This window comes from Budorcas taxicolor, chromosome X (genome assembly GCF_023091745.1).
Source record: "Budorcas taxicolor isolate Tak-1 chromosome X, Takin1.1, whole genome shotgun sequence".
NCBI lineage: Eukaryota > Metazoa > Chordata > Mammalia > Artiodactyla > Bovidae > Budorcas > Budorcas taxicolor.
The window spans coordinates 27042129-27048128 of NC_068935.1; positions in this window are offsets into that span (position 1 = coordinate 27042129).

Here is a 6000-nt window from a genome sequence, read left to right on the forward strand (position 1 = left end):
CATCAAGAGGCTTCTTAGTTCCTCTTCACTTTCTGCTATAAGGGCGGTGTCATCTGCATACCTGAGGTTATTGATATTTCTCCCGACACTCTTGATTCCAGCTTGTGTTTCTTCCAGTCCAGCGTTTCTTATGATGTACTCTCCATAGAAGTTAAATAAGCAGGGTGACAATATACAGCCTTGACGTACTCCTTTTCCTATTTGGAACCAGTCTGTTATTCCATGTCCAGTTCTAACTGTTGCTTCCTGACCTGCATACAGATTTCTCAAGAGGCAGGTCAGGTGGTCTGGTATTCCCATCTCTTTCAGAATTTTCCACAGTTTATTGTGATTCACACAGAAAAGGCTTTGGCATAGTCAATAAAGCAGAAATAGATTTTTTCTGGAACTCTCTCTAGAACTTAGCTAATCTGCCCAAGACAGCTGAGGCATTGCTTCTCAGTTTCTAGTCCTCTGTCCTGTCTACACTTTCAGTGCAGCATTGTAGAGCAGCAGCATTCTTCCCTGGAAAGGGGACCAGTGGCCAAACATCCCTGGAGTTCACCCTGTCTGTAGGATGACAGTCACTTAGTCCTGGTGGGAGCAAGAGACATTAGGCAAATCACTCTTTGATGTCATGCCTCCCATGTAAAGAAAGGGGAAAGCCAAGTCCATTTCGATTTGATTCATTTGCTGGAATTTAAGAAGCATTTTGGTTTTTTAAAAATATTATTGAAGTGTGATTGATTTCCAATGTTGTGTTAATTTCTGCTGTACAGTGATTCAGTATACACACACACATATATTTTTTCATATTCTTTTCCACACAGTTTATCATGGGATACTGAAAATGGCTTTTTGTGCTATGCAGTAGGACCTTGTTGTGTATTCATGGTATATATAATAGTTTGCATTTGCTAATCCCAACCTCCCAATACTTCCCTCCCCCACCCCACTTCCTCATGGCAACTGGAAATCCGGAAGAAACATTTTCGATTTCAGATTGTTTCTTTTTTCTATGTTGCCAAGGATAGGATGATTAGAAGTAACTACATGTCTTTTAAAATGACCTTTTCCTAGGGAACCTTCTTACAGTGTTGGTGGGAATGCAAACTATTACAGCCACTATGGAGAACAGTGTGGAGATTTCTTAAAAAACTGGAAATAGAACTGCCTTATGACCCAGCAATCCCACAGCTGGGCATACACACTGAGGAAACCAGAATTGAAAGAGACACATGTACCCCAGTGTTCATCACAGCACTGTTTATAATAGCCAGGACATGGAAGCAACCTAGATGTCCATCAGCAGATGAATGGATAAGAAAGCTGTGGTACATATACACAATGGAGTATTATCAGCCATTAAAAAGGATACATTTGAATCAGTTCTAATGAGGTGGATGAAACTGGAGCCGATTATACAGAGTAAAGTAAGCCAGAAAGAAAAACACCAATACAGTATACTAACGCATATATATGGAATTTAGAATGATGATAATGATAACCCTGTATGCGAGACAGCAAAAGAGACACAGATGTATAGAACAGTCTTTTGGACTCTGTGAGAGAGGGTGACGGTGGGATGATTTGGGAGAATGGCATTGAAACATGTATAATATCATATATGAAATGAATCGCCAGTCCAGGTTCGATGCATGATACAGGATGCTTGGTGCTGGTGCATTGGGAAGACCCAGAAGGATGGTACCGGGAAGGAGGTGGGAGGGGGGGTTCAGGATGGGGAACCCGTGTACACCCCTGGCGGATTCATGTTGATGCATGGCAAAACCAATACAATAATGTAAAGTAATTAGCCTCCAATTAAAATAAATAAATTTAACTTAAAAATATTTTAAAAAATAAATAAAATGAACTTTTCCTTTCCGTAAAAGTGAACTACCACAGCAAACTGCTCCTTGAATAACACAAAACAAACACATAGAAATGTTGTATAGAGTACAACATCACACATAGATATTTCACACTGTCTCCCCTCTCGTCAAACCTCCAGTTTCTTCTCTACCATGTCATTCTCGGCAAATGATTTTTCTTCTGATTTCACTGAAAAAAATAGGAATCAAAAGAGGATGTCCCCATCTTGGCTGGTGCCAACTCCCCCAAACTCTATGCTGCCTTTCCTCCTGATCTCCCCTCATCTCATGACCACGTGTATGCTGATGACTCCCACAGGCATATCTCCAACCCAAATATCTCTAAACTTGCAAATGCTATGCCCAACTGAATCATGTCTCCCCTTGCATCTCACATTTAACCAGGTCTCTTGATTTCCATCCCCCAAGCCTGCTTGTTTCCCAGAATTCCTCGTCTCTGTAAATGACATCACCACTCAATGTTTGCTCAGGCTTGGTTCTATCACCTCTCTCTGTCTCACACACACCTTATCTTGACCCTTCAGCATATACTTTTGGCTGAACCTTCACAATATACCTGTAATTTTACCCTTTCTTGTCACCCCCATTCTGCTGTCCCGTGCTAAGTCACTTCAGTCATGTCTGACTCTTTGCAGCCCAATAGACTGTAGCCAGCCAGGCTCCTCTGTCTGGGATTCTTCAAGCAAGGATACTGGAGTGGGTTGCCGTGCCCTCCTCCAGGGGATCTTACTGACCCAGGGATCGAACCTGGGTCTCCTGAGTCTCCTGCAGTGCAGGCAGATTCTTTACCACTGAGCCACTGGGGAAGCCACCTCCATTACTGCCATCCTAATCTGAGTGACTTTCATCTCCTGCCTGGCCAACCACAGTAGTCTTCTCACTTATCTCCCGCCATCCACCATTTACTACCTTAGACTCTATTCTCAACTCTGCAGCTGAAGTGGTCTTCATAAAACTTAAGCCAAGGTCTTCCCTGGTGATCCAGTGGTTCAGCGTCCTTTCTTCTGTTGCAGGGGGCACACGTTTGATCCCTGGTTGGGAAAATAAGGTCCCACATGCAGCGTGGAGAGGTCAAATAAATAAATGAAACGTCAGTCAGATGGTGGCATGTCCCTCTGTTCAAATCCACCAGTGGATCTCTTCTCACTCCAATAAAAGCAAAAGCCTGCTATGCTCTGGCTGATCTGGTGCTTTGGCATCTTTGGTGTACCCCTGATCTCTTTCTCTCTCTCCACTTTCCCACCATGTTCCAGCGACACACACCCTATTGTTGTTCCTTGAACACACAGTGTCCACTTCCACCTCAGGGCACTTCGTCTTACTTCTGCCTGAAATGCTCTCACCCAAATGTTGGTAACAACTCACTCCACTCCCAGCAGTCCTCATCCCATGCTTTACTTTTCTCCATCCCAATTCATACCCTCTGACATTACGGTATTACATTTTCTGGTTTGCTTCTGGTCTGCCTTCCTCAGTTAGAATGTAAGCTTCATGCGGGCAGGGCTTTTGTCTTCTTCACTGGTCTAAGTCCTGCTCTGAAACAGTTCCTGGCTTCATAGTAGACACTCAATAAATAATTATTGAATGACTGTCTGAAAGGCACAGTTGAGAGTACAAGAAAATAAGGTACCAGAAAGGATGAGAGAACTAAAAACAAGAGTAGTTTATGGGCAACTTGAGATTTGATGAGATTTGATCTCTGTGGCCAAGACTGTTTAGCCCCCAATATGCATTCTCCTGTGTATCTAAAACCAAACTCCTAATTTTCAGTTGGGCAGTCATCCAGCGTAAAGACAACCATGACTAAGTTCTGACCAATTGGATATTAAAGAAAAGGTCATTTGGAAGCTACTGAGAATCTTCCTCAAAAGATAGCTGCCATGTCCCTTTTTCTTGACCTCTTGCTCTTTTCTGCTGGCTGGAATGTAAACGAGAAAGCTAGGGCCTTCTTGGACTATGAAGTGACCTGAGATACAGAGGCCACAAAGACTGGCACAACAAGATAGAAAGAGCTTGGGTACCTGAGGACATGGTGAAGATAAACACTCTATGCCAGCGAGGACCGCCTTTCTCTGGACTGGCATATGAGACAATTTTGCTCTTATCGATGTCTCTAGTATTTTGGAGTATCAGGTTCAGCTCTCAGCTGAGCCTAATACTAATCCGTTCAATGTACATACAGAGAGAGGAGCCAAGGCTTTGAGACCAAGACCCTCATATTAATCGTGGGCCATTAATTTGTTATTCCCTCAGTGAAATGGAAAATTAGGGAAAACCATGTGTCCACTGGCAGAGGAGACTAAATGAAAGATTGCCTACCTAGGCCTGGGCTCTGTCCAGAAAAATAGAGTTCCCTTGGGAATTCATAACCACTAATAGGGAAGAATACTGGAGTGAATTGCCATTTCCTTCTCCAGGGGATCTTCCTGATCCAGGGATCAGATCTGCATCTCATGTCTCCTACATTGGCAGGTGGATTCTTTACCACTGTCACCACCTGGGAAGCCCCACTAATAGGGAAGGGTTTTTTTAAATAAGATATAAAAAGCACAACCCAAAGGGTGAAATGATATATCTGAGGATGTTAAAGTAAAAAAACATAATTCTGAATGACAAAAGACACCATAAATGAAGTTAAAGACACGCCGAGGAATACATAAGAAACAAAGGATTAGTGCAAGAAAACATAAAGAATCCTATAAACCACTAAGAAAAGGCAATGTAGTAGAACAATGGGAAAAAGACCTGAGAGGTACCTTACAGAAAACATTTAATGAGCAACAAACAAACGAAGAGGAGCCCAACCCATATTGATTATCATACTGATTATGGATATGGCCATTAAAATAGTAACTCACCCTTATTCAGACCCTACTATGTGCCAGGCAAAATTCTATGTGCTTTCCATAAGATATCATTTGACATCCATCAAACTGGCAAAACTTTTAAAAGCACAACACATATCAACTTTTGGCAAGGATGTGAAGCGATGGAAACTTCTTGGCACTGCTGGTGAGGATAGAAGTACTATACAGAGCAATTTGGCAATATCTGGTCAAGTGGAAGATGCAAATATCTCTTTTAGTTGGACATTTAGAGAGATCTATACATATCGCCAAGAATTTTCAGAGGAACCCCATTTGTAATAGGGAAAAAATGGAAAGGATATAAATGTCCTCCATCAAAAGAAAAGACGAACAGACATAGACCTTCTGGAATTCTCTACAACAGTGAAAATGAACTAGAGCTACAGGTAGCAACATGAAGGCGTCTCAGAAAGTGCTAAACGAAAATGGTGTTTCAGAATGATACATGTACAGATTACCCTTTGTATATAATTGTTTTTACCTTTTTATTTTGTATTGGGGTATAGTCAGTGAACAATGATGTGATTGTTTCAGGTGAACAGCGAAGGGGCTCAGCCACATGTATACAAACTTCCCCCACCAGCCTCCAGCATCTAAGCTGCCACATAACACTGATCAGAGTTCCATGTGTATATAGTAGGTTCTTGTTGGTTATTCTTTTAAAATATAGCAGCGTGTACATGCCCATTCCAAACTCCCTAACTATTCCTTCCAACCACAAGTTTGTTCTCTGTATATATAGTTTCAAAATAGGCAAAAACCCTATATTATTTATGAATACCCTCACTATAGTAGTAGTATAAATATACTCAACATAAGGGCACTTCTAGGGAGAGATGGTTTCTGAGAGACTGAGAAAGGTGCATACAGGGTGTCAACTCTGTAACCTTTTAATTCTTACAAAAGGAAACTCAGGTACACAAGGCCTAGGGTTACAGTTTATTTTTACTTCTTTTTTAAAGTGAACTTCTATTTACTAGTTGCTTTTATTTATTTAAAAGCTCCAGACATACTTTTTATTATATTTCAAAAATTTTTTGAATTTATTTATTGGGCTGAGCCTTCATTGCGGCACAAGGGATCTTTTCCTTTCTTTTCTTTTAAGTTGTGCAATGTATGCTTCTCAGCTGTGGCGTGTGTGATTTTTTAGTTGTAGCATTCAAACTTTTAGTTGGGGCATGTGGGATCTAATTCTCTGACCAGGGATCGAACCCTGATCCCTGCACTGGAAGCACAGAGTCCTAGTCACTGGACCACCA